Genomic DNA, 5,380 nt, shown 5'->3' with positions numbered 1-5,380 from the left:
TAGGAAAGTCAGAAGATTAACACTAAGAATGTGGGTTATGGACCAGAGGCCGCAAATACAACCCAGTGCTGGGATGTTCAAGGCCCCAAGTGCAATGCCCAGCGCTGTAAAATGACAAGGATGTGGGAGAAAATTCCCAGCCAATATATGTGAAATGAAAGAGCAAACCATACTCATTATTAAGGAACATGTCTGGAGACAGATACCGGCTCCCTTTGTATGGATTGTTTTTTATTACATATTTATTTATATGTGTGAGTGTGTTCATGCATGCACCACTGTAGGTCTCCCATCTCCCCAGGGCCATCAGTCCACATGGGCGAAGGGGGCAAAGGCGATGAACAGGGTTTTGGATGGCCTGGGAATACAAAGGAAAATGAAGTCATTCCAGGATGTTTTAAGGAGACAGTCAACGTTTTTAGAGGTGAGCCAATGGTCAGATAGTTTGGGGAAAGGAGTAGGAAAATCCAGGATGGGCAAAGATCATTAGGTGAGTACTGAGATGCCTCATTAGCATAGAGAGGCATTCCAGGAATCTCGGGTGCTTGCTGATCCAGTTCTTATTGGGGAGAGAGGAAGCTGAGCCTGTATCTAACCAAAGACATTCCACAGATAGACAGGAGATGGGAGTTGAACCCTCCAGACAAGGTCAGAGAGGAAGAAGGAAAAGAGATAAAGAGAGTCCACCATTTTGTGAGAACTCAGAAGGCTACCTGGACAATGGTAGACTTCGACCTTAATTAGCAGGGCAACACACCACAGCATGTGTGTGGGGGTCAGAGGATACGGTGGGAGAATCAGTTCTGCATGTCCATTGTGTGGAGTCTGAGGACTGAACTCAGTCATCAAGCCTGGCAGCAAGCACCTTCACCCACTGAACGGTCTCAAAGAGGCCCTGGGTGCCTCTTTTAAACCAAACACAGAACCTACAAAGTACTGGCAGTAAATAGAATCTGAAAGCACTGGGACACGTCTCCTTTCTCTCCCGGGGCCTAGATCTTACTCGTTGCTGCCACTACCCCAGATAGCCTCCAGGGGGCAGCACATCTCCTGCCCTCTACTGCCCGAAGTTCAGCACTCCCATTTCTTGGAATCCTTTAAGCGTTTCCACTTATCACTTATCACTATGCTTTCTAAGTGAGCGCTGACGGGGCCAGAGTAGAGACCACACAGGCAGTACACTCACTGCCAGATTCATAGGATCAGCTTTCCTGTATTATCCATGTTAGCAAACTCTAGCCCGTGGGCTTGATTCTCCGTGGCAGCCAGCCAAGGGCCAAGCGCTGACTTACTAGGAGTTATGGAGATAGATCAACAGGCAAAGGACTCGTTGCGAAGGTATGAAGAACTCAGTTTGATTCCCTAGCAACCCCATAAACGCTGGATGGAACAACACCTGGGGAGGAGCCCGGCAGTTAAGAGCACTTGTTTTTTTCTCGCGCCCAGGATATGATTCCCAGCATTCAACTGGTGGCTCACAATCATCTGTAACTCCATTTTCAAGGGATCCAATGTCCTCTTCTGGCTTCCCCGGGCACTAGGGCACACGCTAAACACCAATGCAAATAAAATTAAAAAATTAAATCTAACCTTTTTTTTTTTTTTTTTTTTTTTTTTAAAAAGGACAATGGGTCAAGTTTGACAGGCCTCTGCAGGGCTGTTGACATAGCAGACAGCACAGTCACAGTGACCCCGACTATAATACAAAGAGAAACGATTTATATAAATCTATTATCCAAACCAATCAGTAGCTATAGCACTATTTTTTTTTCCTTTTAAATCTATTCCACTGGGGCTAGAGAGAAGAGCCAGCAGTTAATAGTTCTTAGTGCTCTTGCAGAGGACCCAAAGTGTGGTTCCCAGCACCCACACTGGGTAGCTCACAACCACCTGCGTCTCCAGCTCCAGGAGGCACAATGGCCTCTGCTAGCCTCTGTACGTTCCTCAGGATGGATGGTCCACATAAACTCACACACACTTAGTCACATCTAGGTGGAAGGGATCATAAATGAGAAAATGCCTCTATTGGAGTGGCCGTTAGGAAGGTCTGTGGGGTACTGTCTTGATGAATGAGTGATGTGGGAGGGCCCAGTCCACTGTGGGCGGTGCTATCCCTAGGCAGGTGGTCCTGCTTATATGAGAAAGCAGGCTACGAGAGAGATGTGAGGAGCAAACCAGTTAAGTAGCATTCCTCCAACCCTTCTACTTCAGCTCCAGCAGACTGTGACTCAGGGTGTGTGTGCTGACTAGTTTATGTCAACTTGAGACACACTAGAATCATCTGAAAGGAGAGAACTTTGGCCAGGTGTGGTGTTGTATGCCTTTAGTCAGAATACTTGGGAGGCAGATGCAGGTGGATCTCTGTGAGTTTGAGGCCAGCCTGGTTTACATGAGCTCCAGGGCAGCCAGTGATACTAGGTAAGACCCCGTCCCAAAAAATGAAGCAACCAAACAAACAAAAAAAAAAAGAAGTAGTCTCAATGGAAAAAAAAACCAGCTCTATAAGACTAGGTTGTAAGGCATTTTCTTATTTAGTGGTTAGTGGGCGAAGGCCTAGCCCACTGAGGGTAGAAATGGGCCAGGGCTGTTGGTCCTGGGCTCTATAAGAAAGCAAGCTGAGCAAGGCACAGTAAGGAAGTCAGTAAGCAGCACTTCTCCAAGGCCTCCGCATCAGCTCCGGCCTCTTGGTTCCTGCCCTGTTTGCGTCTCAGTCCTGATTTCCTTTGATGATGACCTGTAATATGGAAGTGTAGCCAAAAATAAACCCTTTCCTCCCCACGTTGCTTTGGTCATGGTGTTTCATCACAGCAAGAGAACCCCTAAGATAGAGCTGGGTACCATTTCCTCCAGGACTAGAAGAAAAAGGCAGTGTTGTCCACGATCCTCTGAAATGAGAGCCATGTTTGACTGGCAGTGACCATCTGGGCGGCTGTCCAGGGTTCCCGCCCATGAAGAAGCACCATAAAGTCCCCAGGGCAGTACACTGCGGTCAAGATCCCAATCTGCAACACATTGCTCCTAAGTAGGGTAGTTTGATAAGCTGCCTTGGGAGAAAGTAATGTGAGATTTAAAGCTATGAAACAGATTCGTATTTTAAGTTGTGCTTAATGGTGCGACTCTGTTAAATGGTGTGTGGAACCCCCAACTACCTTGCTTCCTTTTCTGCTCCTCCGAGCCGCCCTGGTGAATAAACACAGAATAAATATTTAAGAAGTCAGGCTGGAAGAGAAACCTAATTATTAACTCGCCCAAATGTCTTCACTCGGCCCTATTTATAACTCCGAACTGTGGACTTAAACCAAGACGGTTAAAAATATCATGAAAGAAAAATACTAGTGAACTGTGAGGGCAGCTCAGCCAACTACTTCAGCAGGCTGCACCCCAGGGCTAGCTGGGGCAGCAGGGCTGGGGTCTCTATTCTGTGTCTGTGTTCCTTGCAGGAAGCTACAAGGTAAACTCAAGAAGGCAGTCATGCTAGATGTATTTTCTCTACACAAAGAGAATTTACAGGCTAGTCTCTCCCACTTACACAATTCCAACCTTTTTTCATTTTACTGATGGGGGAGGGGGATCCAAGTGCCAGGCCTCACCTGTAGAGGCCAGAAGTCCACTATGTGGGTCTCAGGGATTGAACTAGGGTCATCAGCTTTGGTGGAAAACACGTTTACCCACTGAGCCATCTTGTCAGCCCTATTCCAATCTTACAAAAAAAAAAAACCTGTTCTCTAAGGTTTATTGCACAGTAGGGAAGGTGGCAGAATTTAGCTACAAATATAATGGAAAAGTTCTTGTCATTCCAGGCACTAGCAGATGTCACACAGAGCCAGGATATAGCCCTCTGAGGTGTTAGTGTCACCTTTGTATACCAGAATCTCCCATGCCTGAACCAATTACTAAAACAAGTGAAAAGTCGACCCACGATGGCCTGAGAGCAGAGTCTCCAACATCACTTTGTGTGGTACTCTTGCCGTCTATACCCTGGCTCCCTGGTGTCCACAAATACCTTGCAAGCACTCTGTTCCAAGCTCTTCTTAAAAACCCGAGGGCTGCTGAACACACATGGCAGAGAATAGCTGAGTTTCCGGAAATAGCACACCAAGCCGAACAGGCCTGGTGACAATAAGGCCTGGTGACAATTAGGCCTGGTCACAATAAGGCCTGGTCACAATAAGGCCTGGTCACAATAAGGCCTGGTCACAATTAGGCCTGGTGACAATAAGGCCTGGTCACAATAGGCCTGGTCACAATAAGGCCTGGCACTGACTTGTGCAGCTTACAGAAAGTGCTACCTTGGTGTACTAGCTGGCAGAGAGAAATAGAAACATGAGAAAGCCCCAAGCTTTGGAGGGATCTGGACAGAACACTCCAAAACTCGAGGAACATGTCTTTCAGCATCCTTTCCCTGGGATGGACCCAGATGGACACAGGTAACGAAGACCACTTTTGGTGGCAGAGATATATTTCAATCTTTTGATACTGCAACATAATGTTGGAATCTATACAGCTCGAATTCAAGAACTGTGCAATCAAATTATAAATAAATAAGTCACACAAAAATGCCTCCATGTCTTAAGTAAAATTTTCTATTCTGTGTTAGGCTACACTCATAGTTATCCTGTGGCAAATGTAGCCCGTGGACCATAGTCCCAGGCATATCTAGGTGTTCAGCAAAAATTATGGGAAGCCAGAGGCCTCCAAAACAACACAGGCTATTGACATTGCCTTTGGAAACCTATTATAATTAGATGGTAAGATCCTATTTATTTGTCGGGGCTCGGGGAAGGGGGGTGTTTTGTTTTATTTTGTTCTTGGGACAAGATTTCTCTGTGTAGTGCTGGCTGTCCTGGAATTCTCCTGTAGACCAGGATGGCCTCAAACTTACAGAGATCCGCCTGCCTCTGCCTCCCAAGTGCTGGGATTAAAGGCTTGCACCACCACTGCCCGGCCCCGAGTAGTTTTAAGATCACCTTAATCCTTTGGCCAGGACTGCGGCCCTCACTTCCGCTCCTGGCTTAGCTCCCAGACTGGCCCCACTCCCGACTTGCCTGTTCACCCGGCTTAGCTCCGACAACCAGCTACCTCCTTTCCCAGGAACTGTGATCGCTCTCCCAGCCCCTCCAGGTTTAGCTTCACCAAGCCTCCATCAATCTAGCATCTCTCTATCTCTAATGGCCTCTGCTTCACAGAAGAAAAACATTCAAACAGCTTTACTAATTTAGAACTTGTCAGATTGCTGGGTTCTAGTTTCCTCAAGATCTTATGTGACTGCTGCGTTCTTCTTGTTCCAAAGCCCGGCCAAAAAGCCCTTCCCACTTTACCCTTCACCCACCAACTGGCTCTGCCTTCTCCTCCTCCTCCTCCTCCTCCTCCTCCTCCTCCT

General features: G+C 47.1%; 1 protein-coding gene across 2 annotated transcripts in view; it reads right to left on the bottom strand.

The window, feature by feature from the left end:
* Positions 1 to 5,380, bottom strand: part of Manba (mannosidase beta) — an 88,172-nt gene that overhangs the window by 66,733 nt on the left and 16,059 nt on the right. The window lies entirely within an intron of this gene.

Source organism: Mastomys coucha, unplaced genomic scaffold (assembly GCF_008632895.1).
Source record: "Mastomys coucha isolate ucsf_1 unplaced genomic scaffold, UCSF_Mcou_1 pScaffold16, whole genome shotgun sequence".
Classification (NCBI taxonomy): domain Eukaryota; kingdom Metazoa; phylum Chordata; class Mammalia; order Rodentia; family Muridae; genus Mastomys; species Mastomys coucha.
This window is presented reverse-complemented; position numbering and strand designations above follow the sequence as displayed.